An 18,031-nucleotide genomic window follows, 5' to 3' on the forward strand; every position below is an offset into this window, starting at 1 on the left:
AACTTGTGTACCTTGAATTTTTAGCAGGAGCAATTAGTAGCCCCCAAGAGCCGGCTCATTACGATGTGATGAGTCAGGTCTTCAATGAGACAAGTAAAAATGACTTTGCATTACCCCCCAAGTGTCATGGTGCATGCTTGCAGCGACATGGGACTTCCATACTTGATGTAATCTCAACCTGAATAATGTTGCCCCCAAGTGCCGGGTCGTGAGCCTGCAGCGACTCGGGACTATTCCTTCCACTGTAGAATAAATCATATCCATTGATAAATAAATAATAGCCATTGTGCTGAAGCTACCTTGAAAACCTCAATCATAATACTGTTTATTGATAACCATAATAAAAGTCCAGCCATGTTGGCTATTAAAGATTTGAATAATATAATCCAGTTTGAAAACTGGTTCCTGTAATATAAACCAGTATATCCATGCATATATGATGCATGCTATGATGATGTAATGATGATGCAATGTATGATACAATATATGATGATGTATGTGTATGATAACAGAATACTTCTATGAAACTAGCATGATAGCCACTGGAGTATCCTCGCTTTCTGTAAGCCGGCTCTCACATGACCCAATCGATGTTTTAACCTGGATAAGTTCAGGATCTTGTTTAAAGATTGACTTATCGAGAGTACACGAGGTCAGAGTAGCATCATGCAAACAGGCAGGTTTAACCAAGTTTCAATGAAGGTGGCTTAATAGCCTAGGTTCATCCTCGCTATTTGTAAGCCGTGCCCTCACATGACAATTCGGTGTTTTAACCTTAACTAGTTCAGGGTCTTGTTAAAAAGACTGAATGTTAAGAGTTCGGCAGGTCAATCAGGATTACCTGATGGAGAAGCAGCTGGCATACAGGCAGGATGACCCGGAAGGGTTATGTCCTCTTTGTTGAATACACCTGTGTTTGAACAAGATAACCCAGTCAAGAGGGTAGTAACGCTATGTTCTCTTTGGTGAATACACCTATGTTTGAACAGGAAGCCCCCAAGTGACATATTCGGTCAAGAGGGTAGTAACGCTATGCTCTCTTTGCTGAATACACATATGTTTGAACAGGAAGCCCCCAAGCGACCAATAAGATAAGCCAATAAGGCAGGATACCCATGTTTGAACCGCGCATCATGGTAGCAAGTTGTAGGATCGAAAGTATGTCTAGAGGGGGTGATTAGACTACTTGACCAAATAAAAATCTAGCCTTTTCCCAATTTTAAGTCTTGGCAGATTTTAGCAACATAGCACTAGTCAAGTAAACAACCTACACATGCAAGTCTAAGAGTATTGCAGCGGAATGTAAAACATTGCATATGAAGGTAAAGGGAGGAGTTTGGAGGGAGCAAACGCAATGTAGACACCGAGATTTTTGGCGTGGTTCCGATAGGTGGTGCTATTGTACATCCACGTTGGTGGAGACTTCAACCCACGAAGGGTAACGGTTGCGCGAGTCCACGGAGAGCTCCACCCATGAAGGGTCCACGAAGAAGCAACCTTGTCTATCCCACCATGACCATCGCCCATGAAGGATTTGCCTCACTAGGGTAGATCTTCGCGAAGTAGGCGATCTCCTTGCCCGTACAAACTCCTTGGTTCAACTCCACAATCTTGATGGAGGCTCCCAAGTGACACCTAACCAATCTAGGAGACACCACTCTCCAAAAGGTAATAGATGGTGTGTTGATGATGAACTCCTTGCTCTTGTGCTTCAAATGATAGTCTCCCCAACACTCAACTCTCCCTCATAGATTTGGATTTGGTGGAAAGATGATTTGAGTGGAAAGCAACTTGGAGAAGGCTAGAGATCAAGATTCATATGGTTGGAATGGAATATCTTGACCTCAACACATGAGTAGGTGGTTCTCTCTCAGAAAATGTATGGTGGAAGTGTAGGCATGTTCTAATGGCTCTCTCCATGAATGAAGAGTGAGTGGAGGGGTATATATAGCCTCCACACAAAATCTAACCGTTACACACAAATCACCAAACTCAGTGGGACCGAATAATGCAACTCGGTCAAACCGATTTAATTCAAAATGTGAACGTTAGGATTTTTGGTGGGACCGGCATGTCAACTCGGTGAGACCGATTTCATTAGGGTTAGGGCATAACGTAATCTCGGTGAGACCGATTACACAAACTCGGTGGGACCGATTTTGTTAACAAGCTAATAAAGAGTTGGTCAGGCAAACTCGGTGGGACCGATTCGCGCATCTCCGTAAGACCGAAACATTACGAAGGGGAAACAGAGAGTTTGTATTGCGAACTCAGTGGGACCGATCGCTCATCTTGGTTGGACCGAGACGTTATGAAGGGAAACAGAGATTTTGCAATCCCATCTCGGTGAGACCGAGATCCCTATCGCTGAGACCAAATTGACTCGGATTTTGTGGCAGTGGCTATGTCAACTGAACTCGGTGGCGCCGGATAGAAACTTTCGTTGGGGCCGAGTTTGACTTTTGGTTTGGGACATATGTGGATATGAGAAAGTGGTTGAGGGTTTCGGAGCATATCACTAAGCATTTGAGCAAGCAAGCCATTAAGCAACACCTCATCCCCTTTTAATAGTATTGGCTTTTCCTATGGACTCAATGTGATCTTGGATCACTAAAAGTAAAATGTAGAGTCTTGAGCTTTAGAGCTTGTGCCAATCTTTTGTCCTTAGCATTTTGAGGGGTCCACATTCCTAGTCCATGCCATGCCAATCATTGAGCTTTCCTGAAATATTTATCTTGAAATAGCATTAGCTCAATGAGCTATATGTTGTTAGGAATTACCAAAACCACCCAGGGATAGTTGCACTTTCAATCTCCCCCTTTTTGGTAATTGATGACAACATATAGATCAAAGCTTCGACAAATGATAATAAGATTGAAATACATCGTCGCTTTGAGAAGTATGTGATAAGCAAGAGCTCCCCCTAAATTTGTGCATTATTTAAGATTTGCGTTTGAATGCAAATGCACAATCAATTAGGATCATGGGTCACTCTTCCATTTCACATACATCTTGGTGGAGCGCTCAAAATGATAGAGAATTAAAAGCACGCACTCATCACCAAGCAAAGTGGATGATCATATAAGAGATATAAGAGTTAATATCATCCAAGCAAGCATTAAAGTAGCATATGATCAAACAAGTATCTTCACACAGACATAGAGTAAAGTGTATCAACCAAGCACACAAGTTCAACCAAAAGCAAGAGAGATAAAAGGCAAAACACACTCTCTCTTGAAGCCTATGATCTATACATATTTCTCCCCCTTTGGCAACAACTTACCAAAAAGTTCAAAAATGCATAGTGCTATGCGTCTCTCAGGCTTGGCCTTCGGGAGGTGGTGTAGAGAGAACTCCAAGAACGAAGGCATCTGTTGATGTAGTTGGAGCTGGTGGAGTGGCTGCTGGAGGTGGCACTGAAGTTGTGGCTGCTGGTGCTGATGTTGTGGCTCTTGAGTCAGGTACAGGCACTCCAGCAGACCTCTGTCCTCTAGGCACTCGCCGAAAAGCATCAGTAGTTGCATTCCCTTTCCTCTCTTCTGCTTCCTCCTGGAGCTGCTCAACTGTTGTTTGGATCTTAGTTACCTTCAGATCAAGATCATAAAATGTTGCCTCTATGATCCTCTCCAGACTCTCCTGGTTTTGAGTCAGGGTGGCCAAGCCCTTCTCAATCCTCGGTGTAGATTGGATCAGATATGCAAGCTGATCATGATTGCTCTTCAGGAAAACTTGAGATGCTTCCTCAACACTTGGCATCTTGGCAGCTTTCTCAGCCTTAGCTTTGGCTCTCTTCTCTTGTGCTTGAGTTGATGATGGTTCCTCCTCATTCATCACTATAGTGTTGTCTTCAATATCAGGATATAAGGGTAGATGCTCCTTGTCCAGCAAATATGTGCATGTGCCCATCTTAGAATTGATGAGCTCCTGAATATGTGGAGCATACCCACAACTTCTCTTTTGGTCAGCAGCTGTCCTCTTGATTGTCTCTACAATCAGACTCATGACCTTGAACTTCTGAGGGACATCAAAAAGCTGTAGCAGGTTGATAGAATGTCCTCTCATCATCTTGTGATCTCCTGACTTGGGTAGCAGAGTGTGCCTTAGGATGGTGTTGATGGTAGGCAGACCAGATAACAGATAGTGTACAGATCCAAGCTTGTGTGTCTCCAAAGCTTTGTCAGGGATCTCTTTGTACATGTTTTCCATTGAGTTGTGGTCTTTATTCTTATTTGAATACACATCCAAGTCATCTTCATGTTCCTCTGGGGCATTGATCAATTTAGCCCATTCTTCAACGGTGGATTGGTACCTTGTACCTTCAGACATCCATATGATCTTCCCATGTGGGTAAAAGTGAGCAGTGGAGTAAAACTGCATGATCAGCTCATCATTCCATTTTGTGAGCTTCTGCCCAACAAACTTATCTACTCCACAAGCTTTGAAGCTGTCACAAACTCCTGGGAAGTGATCTTCCTTCTCCTTGATGTACTCCCAATCAACCCATCTCATGTCACATACAATTGGCTTCTTGTCAAGCAAAATTGTCTCATAGAAGTCTTGCTATTCTTTTGTATGAAATCTGTAATCAAATGCAGTCTTCCTCCTCACAGCATAGGGATCAGACTGTCTCCACAATATCAGTCCAGCATCCTTTCTGATGTGCATGTCCTCAGCCACTGGATGATGTCGGCGTTCTGGGAACGGGGGTCCCCAGACTTGCCTGCCTGCGGCCCACGGCGTGGCTCTGCGAGCGGGCCTGTACGGCCCATCTTCACCAAAAAGCTTTCAAGACCCTCGCGAGGGGCCAAGCCTCGCAAGGCGGACGACACAAGACCTCCTCGGGAGCGGCCTCGCCAGGCTGGCTCGCGAGGGGCGGAGAGATCAAGGCAAGACAAAACCTCGCGAGGTTCCAGTGACGTAAGCCATGACGATCAAGACCAGGCGGGCGCCAGCGCGCATAGTGTCCTTGTTTCCTCTTTGGTGCTAAGGGGGAAAGTGCAGGCGAGGAGTTCCGAGGCGTCAAGCAAAGGTTTCCCTATTGGTGCAACGAGACCAAGACCAGCAGGACGGAGGTCACCGTGGAGCCCAAGACGGCGTCACCACCAGAGCCTTTGGCAGGCGAAGACTACTTTTGTCAGGATAAGCTGTACTAGCTGTCCCCTTTCAAATTGGCCGTTGTGGGATCCCTTCCCGCTCGATATTTGGGAAGAGGACCGGGACCTCTATAAATAGGACTAGCCACCACCATAGGAGGGGACGGATTCTGATCATCCTCACCCACACAAGTTCACCAAGCACAAGAACACCTCTCCTCAGGAGGCTGTTCTTCCCCTTGTACTGTTCATCCTCAGCCCAAGAGGCAATCCACCACCACACTGGAGTAGGGTATTACACCACAACGGTGGCCCGAACCAGTATAAATCTTGTGTCCCTTGTGTTGTGAGTTCGTCGAGCTAGCCTAGAGATCGCGAAGCGTGAGAGGGCGTGATCTGCGAGGGGGAGATCTTCCCGCGCACCCCAGAGTTCGAACCTTAAGGGTTTTGCCGGAACCCGAGATCCGACATTTGGGGCGCCACGTAGGGGTGTGCCGTAGCTTTCCTTTCGTCGGTCCGCGCTTCGCCCCCATGGCAGGCGTCTCGCTCCCGGCTCCGACGACTGATGCCGGCGACGGGGCCAGGGGGCTCCGAGCCTTGGCCCCCGCGCTGCGGCAGGTGCAGTGGCCACCCAAGTTCAAGCCGGAGATGCCTCCGTGCTACGACGGCGCGGCGGACCCGTCGGCTTTCCTGCTGGCGTACGAGGAGGTCGTCCTCAAGGCCGGAGGCGACGACAAGGTCATGGCCAACTGGCTGCCCATGGCCCTTGCAGGTGCACCGCGCGCCTGGCTGCTCAACCTCCCCGGATCCACAGTGGCATCTTGGGAGGAGCTGCGCGGTCTCTTCGTCGCACGCTTCGCGGCACCGGCACCCCACGCGGTCGCGACCCTCCTCGGCGGCTCGCAAGCACCGCCCTCAGACCGCCACATCAAGACGTTCCTTCGCCAGATCGGCGCCGCTTCCAAGCGCCCGGGGGCTCCCCCGGGCTGGGCCGCGCCCGAGGCCGACCTCACCTTCGACTCGAGGGATCATCCCGTCTCCACCGCCAGCTCGGGTATGCTCCCAATGCTTTGCACTCCCACCATCTGCAATGCGGCCATCACCAAGACCCTCATCGACGGCGGCGGCGGCCTCAACGTGCTCTCCGTGGAAGCCTTCGGCCTCCTTCACGTACCACTCGAGCAGCTCCGCCTCAGCAAGCCCTTCTCGGGAGTTGGCGGCGACACCGCCCACTCCCTGGGGCAGATCCGCCTTCCTGTCACCTTCGGCACGCGCGACAATTACCGCACCGAGCTGGTCGACTTCGACATCGCCCGCATCGGCCTCCCGTACAACGCCATCCTCGGGTACCCAGCTCTGGCCCAGTTTATGGCAGCAACCCATCCGGCTTACAACCTCATGAAGATGCCTGGGAGCAAGGGCGTCCTCACCGTCGAGGGGGACACCAAGGAGGCTCTGCTGGAGCTCAAGCTTGCTTTCAAGACCACGGCGGTGGCGCAGCCCGCCGGCGCAGGCACCTCCGAGGCCAAGGGAGTCGCACCAACCAAGAAGAAGCGGCTGTTCACCCAAGACAAGGCAGAAACCAAACAGGTGCCCGTCGATGAGGACGGGTCCTCAGGAGCCACCTTTACCATAGGTGCCGACCTCGACCATGACCAAGAGGAAGTGTTGGTGAAGTTCTTGCGTGCAAACAAGGAGATATTCGCATGGGAACCCAAGCAGCTGGTGGGGGTCCCGAGAGAGGTGATTCAGCATCACTTAAGGGTGTGCCCCAATGTACGCCCTGTGAAGCAGCGGGCAAGACGACAGTCCACGGAGAAGCAGGCCTTCATTGTCCAAGAAACCCGCAAGCTAGAGGCGGCGGGTGCCATTCGCGAAGTTCGGTACCCCGAGTGGCTGGCAAACCCCGTTGTTGTGCCGAAGAAAGGCGGGAAGGAGCGCATGTGTGTCGACTTCACCAACCTCAACAAAGCCTGCCCCCAGGATCCGTTCCCGCTTCCATGCATCGACCAGATCGCCGAGTCCACCGCCGAGTGCGATTTGCTGTGCTTCTTGGATGCGTTCTCGGGCTACCACCAGATCAAGATGGCGGTAGAAGATGTGGAGAAGACCACCTTCCTGACCCCGTGTGGGGTGTACTGCTATACTTGCATGCCTTTTGGACTGCACAACGCGGGCGTGACCTTTCAGCGGCTGATGCACATCGCCTTGGGGTGGCAGCTCAGGAGAAACACGGAGGCCTACGTCGACGACATCCTGGTGAAGTCTCGGGAGGCGAGAACCTTGATCCAAGATCTGGAGGAGACTTTCGCAAGCCTACGCCAGGTGAACTTACGGCTCAACCCGGAGAAGTGCGTGTTCGGTGTCCCTTTCGGCAAGCTGCTGGGTTTCCTCGTATCCCACAGAGGGATCGAGGCGAACCCAGAGAAGGTCAAGGCAATCGAAGACATGAGCCCGCCGCAGACCCTCAAGGAGATGCAGAAGCTTATTGGTCGCGTGACTGCGTTGGGCCGCTTTATCTCCAAGCTGGGAGAGCGTGCCCTACCGTTCTTCAAGCTGATGAAGAATAAGGGCCCATTCGAGTGGACTCTGGAAGCCGATCAAGCATTTCAAGACCTCAAGAGATACCTGACCAGCCCGCCAGTGATGGTGGCGCCTCGGCCCCTCGAGCCCTTGGTGCTCTACCTGTCTGCCACACCCCACTCCGCCAGCGTAGCGCTGGTGGCCCTCAGAGAAGAGCACCAGATCAAGGACCCGCCAGGGGGAACCACCAGGCCGGATGAAGCGGCGTGACACCAAGGCGAAGCTCTTGAAGCAGCTGCTGCTTCAGCGTACCACCAAGCCCCTGAAGCCAAAGCCCTCGCAGAGACACCTCAGCTCCAGAAGCCGAAGACTCCCTCAGCTCTCCCACCCTCGTCGAGCACCCGGTGTACTTCGTCAGCATAGTGCTGCGGGATGCGAGGGCACGGTACCCCATGCCTCAGAAGATCCTGCTCGCGCTCCCGGTTGCCTCGCGCAAGCTGCGCCACTACTTCCAGGGTCACCCCATCAAGGTCGTCTCGGCTTACCCACTGGAAAGAGTGCTCAGGAGCCCCAATGCTGCTGGGCGAGTCGCTGAATGGAACATCGAGCTGTAAGCATTCGACTTGGAGTTCAGCACAACCAGGGTCATCAAGGGGGCCGCGCTCGCAGACTTTGTGGCTGAATGGACCGACGCCCCAGAACTCGAAGCAGGTGAGGACCAATCCCTATCTCCAGGAAGCGAAGCGCCGGACGGCTGGGTCATGTACTTCGACGGCGCATTCTCACGCCAAGGCGTGGGGGCCTGGAGCGGTGCTCATCTCGCCCACCCAGGACAAGCTGTGCTACGCCGTGCAACTCTGCTTCCAGCAGGGCGAGAAGGTCTCCAACAACATAGCAGAGTACGAAGGCCTCATAGCTGGCCTCAGGGCTGCGGTGGCCCTGGGGGTGAGGCGTCTCACCATCAAGGGTGACTCGCAGCTCCTCGTCAACTTGTCCAACAAGGTTTATGAACCAAAGGACGAGCACATGGAGGCATACCTCGCGGAGGTGCGCAAGATGGAGAAGCAGTTCTCGGGTCTGGAGTTACAGCATGTGCCCCGTGGCACCAACAAGGAAGCTGACGACATCGCCAGAAGAGCATCCAAGCGACTACCCCAAGAGCCTGGCGTCTTTGAGGAGCGGCTCTTCAAGCCATCAGCAACTCCACCGCTCTCAAGAACAGCGTTGCCTCGCGTGGAGCTCCCTCAACCGCTTGCCTCAGGAGCCCCGGCCTGCGGCCCGACCTCGGGAGCACGCTTGCTTTTGGCGCTCGAGCCTCAGGAGGGATGCTGGATCAAGGAATTCAAGGAATACCTGACGCAAGGGATGCTGCCGGAAGAGGAGGAAGACATGGAGCGTGTGGCCCGACAAGCCATGGCATATTGCATCCAGGACGGTGAGTCATACAAGAAGCGGCCAAATGACGTTTCCCTACATTGCATCTCCAAGGAGCAAGGAAGAGAGCTGCTGGCCGACATACACGGCGGGGACTGCGGGCACCACTCATCGTCACGAACCCTCGTCGGCAAGGCGTTTCGCAGTGGATTCTACTGGCCCACGGCACTCAACGACGCGACTGAACTGGTGAAGTCCTGCGAGGCCTGCCAGTTCCACGCCAAGCAGATTCATCAGCCGGCTCAGGGCCTCCAAACCATCCCACTCACATGGCCGTTCGCGGTCTGGGGACTGGATATCTTGGGCCCGTTCCCTCGAGCGCCCGGGGGCTACCGCTACCTCTACGTCGCCATCGACAAGTTCACCAAGTGGGCGGAGGTAGAAGCTGTCTGCACCATCCCAGCTGGCTCCGCGGTCAAGTTCATCAAGGGTCTCGTGAGCCGTTTCGGGGTCCCCAACCGCATCATCACTGATAACTGCTCGCAATTCACTAGTAATCTCTTCAGGACATATTGTGCTAACCTTGGAACGCAGATCTGCTGCGCTTCGGTGGCACACCCCCGGAGCAATGGACAGGCCGAACGCGCCAACGCAGAGGTCCTGAGGGGCCTCAAGACCAGGACCTTCAAGAAGAAGCTCGAGGCCTGCGGCAGGGGCTGGTATGACGAGCTCCAGTCCGTGCTGTGGTCCATCCGCACCACCGCCACCAAGCCAATGGGCGAGACCCCGTTCTTCCTCGTCTACGGAGCAGAAGCGGTCCTCCCTCACGAGGTCAAGCATCGCTCCGCACGGGTCCTGGCGTTTGATGAAACACAGCAGGACGCCATGCGGGGGATGGACCTCGTGCTGGGGGAGGAACGCCGCCGCGAAGCTGCACTACGGGCGGCAAGGTATCAGCACGCGCTTCTGCGGTACCACTGCCGCAACATCCGCCCAAGGACGCTCGATGTGGGTGACCTCGTCCTGAGGCGGGTCCTCTCCAAGGAAGGGCTGCATAAGCTCTCACCCATGTGGGAGGGCCCGTTCAAGGTCGTCCATGTCTCCAGGCCTGGCGTCGCGCACCTGGAGGCATAGGACGGGGTACCCATCCAGAACGCCTGGAACATCCAACACCTCCGGAAGTTCTACCCATGAAGAAAGGCCCAACGCCTATGAAGAAGGCCCAGTGCCTGTGAAGGTCTCCGCTCGTGACACTCTCACGTAATAATGAGTGGGGCTGTACACGCCCCGGAGTCTAAGAAGTGCCGCCCTCGGGCCTTGAGGGCTCCCTCCCACGTCTTAGTGGCAGCACTCAGCTCCGCGCTTGTGAGAAGACTTGAAGACTAGACTAGGTGCCGGATGCGGCTTTTCATTTGCTTTCCGTAGTTGGCTCGCCCCTCTTTAATTGAAGTTTCCTTCTGGTGTTCTCGGCTGATTTGGTTCCGTTGCCTTCTGACTCTGTTTTCGTTTTCGGCTTGGCCTATACTCTCTCTCGCATTCCTCGCGAGGGGGCTGGACAGGTGCCCTCGTGAACATTTTTCCTTCCCTCATGAGCGTTTTCTCTCGTTCTGCCTTTCGTCTGCTTTTCGCGAGGCGCCCTTGTTCGAGCCCACAAGCCGGCGCACTTCTTCTAATCCGTGCCCCACGGGTACCGCGATACAAAGCGCAGGGTCAAGGCCAGCGGCGCCTGCGACCAAGGCTCGGGAAAACGTTAAGCCTCCTAACAAGTCTTGAGCTTTAGAGCTTGAGCCAATCTTTTGTCCTTAGCATTTTGAGGGGTCCACATTCCTAGTCCATGCCATGCCAATCATTGAGCTTTCCTGAAATATTTATCTTGAAATAGGATTAGCTCAATGAGCTATATGTTGTTAGGAATTACCAAAACCACCTAGGGATTGTTGCACTTTCACAAGTTCTCTTTGGCAACCTTTAATTTTTTCTGAGAACTCGAACCTGTGAGAGATGGATTCTTTTTGAACCGGGGTTTTAATTCGGATATTGAGAGCTTCAAAGCTTTGCGAGAAAACAGATTTCCCTTGAACCGGATTTTAAACCGGAATTCTTCATTTTGAGCCGGAAATTTTCTGGCCTCTAAATTTCATCAATATAGCAATAGTCTCTGGGGCCGGGTTATTTTTCCTCCAATGACCCAGAGTTCTTGATTCACTGATACTGGCCAATTTTGCCGAGTCATGTCATTATAACCCCCGAGTCTTAAGATAACTCGAGGAGCTGGCTTGAGACTCTCCATACTTGACCGTGATATGAACCGGCATATAGTTGAACAGCGGAACGCTGTAATATGTTGAAGCTGGAGGTAAGGTGGCGAGTTGATGATCTTCGCAACACTCATTGTATATCCCAGCATGAGTTATTCAACAAACTCCGTGACATGACGGTCACCTTCACAGTGACAATTTTGTCCTGCACATGAAAATATATAGACCAAAGTAATTGTTCTTTGACAAAAACAATATGCGCTAATAAAATAGACTTTAGATGGATATCACCTGATTTATTCGGACGATAGATGATCGTATGATCGTGGGCTGTACTGAGTACTAGTTGATTTTGCCTCTGTTTTCTTGTGAGAAAGTGGAGATGGCAGTGCATAGTATTTTTTCTTTGATCTTCAGGCTGATTTGACCACCACAGTAGCATAGTATTTTTCTTTGATCCTTTGTTCATTTCCAACAGCAGTCTTGAGACTATGGGAGCCCATCATGGCTATCGCTGCAGCCCGTCGCATGTCCAACGCCAGCACGACCCAGGCGGCGCCAGCGACGTGGTTACTGCGCAGCCGACTTGATGAGGGACCATGGCATCGGCGGTGACCGCTCTGGGCGGCTCGCACTGGATGCGCGGTAGCTCAGAATAAGGCCGACCGGGTCACGGGTCTTTTTTTTTAAGCGGCCCGTGACTCTCTTCCAACCAGCCCCTCTTATCCTTTCCTTCAGTCGGCAGGGGATCATGTAGGAGCAGAGATGAGGCCAACAGGAACAGAGACGAAGCCAACCAACGACAGGGCGGCTCAAAGGAGCACCGCGGCTGAGTGCGGCGAGGTGAAGAGAGGCCGCAGTCGCGGCTTAAGCGGGCGGCGCTCACAGGTCGGGACGGCGGAAAGGCTCTGGGCCGCAGCTGCGGTAGTGCCCTTTGGAGGCGGCCGGCGACTCAGCGGAGCGAAGCGAGTTGCAGAGACAGCGACCGACGCGGCGGCGCGGGAGGCGATCGACCCAGCGTGTGCGTACGGTAGTAGGAGGCACGGATGCGCCGGAGCGGGCGATTGCGCCACAGTGCGGTGGAGCTAGCGGGAGGCCGGTGGTGGAGACAGCAGTGAGCCGGCAATGTGCGGGGCGGGGCGGGTCACGGCCGCAGCAGCCTTGATACTCAGGCAAAGAAGCGGGGCGGCTCGTGGCTGGCCGCGACTGGAAGCGACCCGGCGGGGGCTCGGAGTCAGTTGACGGGCGGCTTAGGCGCGCAGGCGCAGAGACCGGCGGCGGCAACCGGCAGAGGCAAGGCAGGCCGGGTCGCGCGCGGTGGACACAGGCCGAGGTGAAGGCTCATGGCAGCTCAATGGCGGAGACCCGAAGAAGCAGAGGCGGAACAGAGGGTCGGCAAGGCAAAAACTGAATCCTCCTCCGGGTCGTTGACCCTCTTTTTTTAATTTTAACCCACGTCTGCAGCTTAAGAGGCAGACCGGCGGCTGTTAGCGATGTGAAGCAGTGTCGGCTTGCGGCAGAGACTCCAGCGGGCGGCGGCTCACAGTAGCAACGACCAGCCCGGACCAAAGAATGGGCAAGGGCGACTCGCCAGCAGAGGTTGTGCGGGGGCGGCTCAGCGATGCAGGGCCGCGGCAAAAGCGGAGAGCAGCAGCGTCTCAACGGGGGTGCCGGTCGGGTCACGCCCTCGGCGGTCTTCAAGGAAATGGCACTGGCAAAACAGAGCCCGTTACACTGGTTGACGAAGCAGGGCCTCACAGAGGTGGAGTCCGGCGGGTCATAGCAGCGGCGGCTCAGCGCGTGTCAGCGGCGAGGCGGACGGCGGCTCACTCTGCCATGGCAGATTAAGGTGAGGCGACGGGGGTGCGGATACGGCTCAGAGCAGAGGCCAGTGCGGAGCTGGAGGGCCGCGGCGTCGATGGCGGCGGCTGCTGGCCGGTAGCTCGAGGTAGACCGCAGTAGATGGCGGCTTGAAGCGGAGTCCAGCAGCGGCAACTCAACAGTACCCTAGGCAGCTCCTTTGTGGAAAGAGGCAAAGATGGCTAAAGATGAATTGCAGGTAAGACTCCGGCGATTCAGCGGCTCGAACAACTCAGATGGCCAGGCGGCTTAAGGCCACGGCGTCTCAGCGGTGGTGAGGGCAGCTCGCGGCGTGACCGGCTTGACGCGACTCAGGGCAGCAGCAATTCCAGCAGGGGGCGGCGCGGCGAACCAGTGTGACTATTGACCACAACAACAGAGGCATCAAGGCTGCGGCGGCGGCTTAAGGCAAGGGCACAGCGTTTCTCGGCGGCTGCTCAAGACAGAGGCGGCGCGAGGTGGATCCGTGCAATGGCGACTCGAGCAGGCGCGAGGGTGCTCCAGCGGTTCAACAATGGCGCGAGGCGGAAATCGGGGCGGCTCGTGGCAGCAACAAGCTGCCGGAACTACTTGAGGCACAACCCAGCGGGGCGGCTCAGGAGGCGGACGGTGGCTCAAAGCCGGTGACTCAGGCGAGGGCGGCCTGTCGCGAAGCGCTGGAACAGCAGGAGCTACAGCGCAGTGGAAGGAACAGCCAGCAGCCTGTCGTCGGCGGTTCACCGATTTAACCCGAAGAGGCTCTAAGGCAGGAGATCAACCCGGCGGCGGCTCGGCAATGGAACAAACCGGCTCGAGGCCGTGAACAAGCAGTAGTGGCCAGACAACGCGGTAAGCCAGCAAGGGCCTTCGGACGGCGGCAGCTCAGCGCAACGAAGCGGAGGCGGAGCGGAACAGGTTCGGCCAGCGCGAAGTTAAAAACGGCTCAGAGACGTCGTGCACTCATGACCAAATCCTCTTCGGAGTCATCGTTGGTTTGACTTTTCCCCCTCGTCCTTTTCCTTCCATCACTCCCGAAATATCCTCTGGAGATCTTTGGATGCAATGAACCAATGCTCTTGTCTTGATCGGGACTTGACCTTGCGTGTGTTGATGACCCGCCCCCATCAGACTCGGCGAACCAATGTTTGAACGAGACGACGACTCTAACCACACGGGCTTCAGGCAAGTTACAGACCAAGATTTGACCCGCCGGCGAAACACCGCAAAATGTCAGTGGCGCAAAGACGCAACTCCAATTTTTCTTGAACCTCAAACTTCACAGATCTTAAATCTGGACTGATGGACTTGAAGTTGATGCACACCCTTCCAAACCAGCTCATGTGTAAAATTGCATACTTCTCGATCCCTGGGAGAGATCCCTCCAAGAACTCAACACCACCGTGCGCAGGCCCCACGGTGGGCGCCAACTGTCGTGGAATGGTCACGGCAGATGTCCTAGTGTGAGGACTTAGTCGTGAGGCCAACGCATCTATGTGATAGCTTGAGAGGGATTGATCGGAATCAAGAGACGCAACACAAGACAAGGGTTTAGACAGCTTCGGGCCTCGGGAAACATCATCCGGTAACAACCCTACATGTTGTTTCTGGCTAGGTCTCATTATCATCACGAGGGAGTCGCCGATGCACCGGCTCTCCTAGTTGTGTCTATCCTTAGAGATTATTTCTTCCCCCTCTTGGGGTGCCCTGCCCCTCCTTATATAAGTTGAAGGGACGGGTTACATGTAGAGTCCAACTCGGATCAGGACTTAACCTATTCTGACGTCTCACCATGGGCTTCTCATTACGGGCTTCTCACCATGGGCTTCTTAACTCCAGGCGACTCATTTTCATGGCTAAGTACTTACTGGGTCATAATTGTCTGCCGGCTTACAATCTGGCTTACAATCTGGCTTATAATCTGCCGGCTTACATTCTGGCTTGTAACTGTCGGCTTACAATCTGTCGGGTCACCAATCAAACACCGAGTCCTAGTCGGGTCATATCTCCGGCCGGGTCATACCACGGGGTATATCCCCGACAGTAAGAAAACATGATGCAAAATGGACGTATCAGTATTTCTCACCGACATTACATTCATGTTCACACATTCACTTCACTTGTCGGTGTTCATACTTTTTCATTATATTATCCATGTTAGTTTATTTCTTTTCCCCGCTTTCTTTTTGTGTGCTTGAAAAACCTTAAGAAAAAACCAAAAAAATTAGTTGTAGTTAGTTTACTTTCTTTGCATGCTTAGTTGTAATATTAATAGAAAACCCAAAAAGATATCTCGTTCTTCTCTTGCTTGTTGGGAGCTTTCCCATGTAAATAGTTTTTCTCGTTCTTGTTTTACCTTCTTCAGAAAAACAAAAACTCCAAAAATATTTCAGTGTGTTTGTTTGAAATTCTTTTCTTTTCTTTGGGGGTCGGGAGAAGACCGCGATGAAAATGTTGAGTGGCTCTCATATGCATTATTGTTGATCTAACAAAGAGCCCATATTACCTTGTCTTCTCCTTCGAATAAATGTTTGGAGATTCCATCTTAGTCCAATGCACATGCGCTATTATTATTATCCACACCGTTCGGTTGTGCAAGTGAAAGGCTATAATGACGATATATATGAAATGATTGAGATGAGGAAAAGCTGGTACGAACTCGGCCTATCTTGTTTTTGTAAATATGATTAGTTCATTGTTCCTGATTCAGCCTATTATGAATGAAACATGTTTGCAGTGACAATTAGAGATTATAGTTACTCATGTCATGCTTAATTAGCTAGGAGTTTATAATGGTTTACCTTGCGTGCCAACATGGAAATTAAAATGGTTGTGATGTAGTATGATAGGATGGTATCCTCCTTTGAATGATTCGAGTGGCTTGACTTGGCATATGTTCACGTATGTAGTTGAAACAAAATCAACATAGCCTCCACGATATTTATGTTCATGGTGATTTATATCCTACTCATGCTTGCATTCAATGTTGGTTAATCTCAGTGCATGTTTATGACTGTTGTCGCTCTCTAGTTGGTCGCTTCCCAGTCTCTTTCTAGCCTTCACTTGTACTAAGCAGGAATACTGCTTGTGCATCCACTTCCATAAACCTCAAATTTGTTCCATATGACTCCATCATACCTTCCTATATGCGGTATTTACCTGCCGTTCCAAGTACATTTGCAAGTGCCAAACTCTAAACCTTCAAATGATAATCTATTTTGTATGCTCGAATCGCTCATGTACCAACTAGGGTTGTCAATATCTTCCATGCTAGGTGGGTTATTCTCACGATGAGTGGACTCCACTCGTCATTCACGAGAAAATGGCCGGTAACTGGGATGCCCAGTCCCATGCTCAAATCAATCAAAATAATTGCAAACAAAACTCCCCCGGGACTGTTGTTAGTTGGACGGTACCCGTTGTTTCGGACCAGCCGTGGAGTGTGCTTGTTGGTGGTGGGGGAGTATAAACTTTACCATTCTGTTTGGGAACCGCCTATAATGTATGTAGCATGGAAGATACCGAGATCTCTTGGTTGTTGTGTTGACAATGAAAGCATGCCGCTCAAAATATTATTTACCTCTATTTCATAACTCGAGCTCTGGCACCTCTGCAAATCCCTACTTCCCTCTGCGAAGGGCTTATCTATTTACTTTTATTGCTGAGTCATCATCCTCTTATAAAAAAAGCACCAGTTAGAGAGCATCGCTGTCATTTGTATGCATTGTTATTAATTTATATTGAGTATGACTGGATCTCTTTTACCATGAATTACAATGTCTAGTCAGTCCTTGATCTTCAGGGGTGCTCTTCATTTATGTTTTGCGGTCTCAGAAAGGGCTAGCGAGATACCATCTTGTTATATCATATCATGATTGTTTTGAAAAAGTGTTGTCATTCGAGATTTATTATTATTGCTTGCTAGTTGATTATGCCATTGATGTGAGTAAATGTGTGACCTAAATGTTATTGTGAATATCGTTAGTTCATAGTCTTTGCTGAAAACTTGAATGTTGGCTTTACATATTTGCAACAACAAGATCAAACAGAGTTTGTAAATGTTTTTCTTTATCACTTTCAGTTTGTCAACTGAATTGCTTGAGGACAAGAAATGGGTTAAGCTTGGGGGAGTTGATACGTCTCCATCGTATCTACTTTTCCAAACTCTTTTGCCCTTGTTTTGGACTCTAACTTGCATGATTTGAATGGAACTAACCTGGACTAACACTATTTTCAGCAGAATTGCCATGGTGTTATTTTTGTGTAGAAATAAAAGTTCTCGGAATGACATGAAACTTCACGGAGATGATTGATACGTCTCCAACGTATCTATAATTTTTGTTTGTTCCATGTTGTTATATTATCAAGCTTGGATGTTTTATAATCATTTTATAGTCATTTTATATCATTTTTTGGTACTAACCTATTGACATAGTGCCAAGTGCCAGTTGCTGTTTTCTGCATGTTTTTACATCGCAGGAAATCAATACCAAACGGAGTCCAAATGCAACGAAACTTTACAGAGATTTTTTATGGACCAGAAGACACCCAATGGGCCAAGGAAGCGCCTAGGGGGTGCTTCGAGGGGAGCACAACCCACCAGGGCGCGCCAGGAGGCCCAGGCGCGCCCTGGTGGGTTGTGCCCACCTCTGGTGCCCCCAGGACCGCCTCTTTGCTCTATAAGTACCCCAATATTCCAGAAACCCTAGGGGAGTCGACGAAAATCAATTCTAGCCGCCGCAGAGTCCAGAACCACCAGATCCAATCTAGACACCATCATGGAGGGGTTCACCACTTCTATTGGTGCCTCTCCGATGATGTGTGAGTAGTTCTTTGTAGACCTTCAGGTCCGTAGTTAGTAGCTAGATGGCTTCCTCTCTCTCGTTTGATTCTCAATACAATGGTCTCTTGGAGATCCATATAATGTAACTCTTCTTGCGGTGTGTT

Source organism: Aegilops tauschii, chromosome 2, assembly GCF_002575655.3.
Source record: "Aegilops tauschii subsp. strangulata cultivar AL8/78 chromosome 2, Aet v6.0, whole genome shotgun sequence".
In the NCBI taxonomy this organism is placed as follows: domain Eukaryota; kingdom Viridiplantae; phylum Streptophyta; class Magnoliopsida; order Poales; family Poaceae; genus Aegilops; species Aegilops tauschii.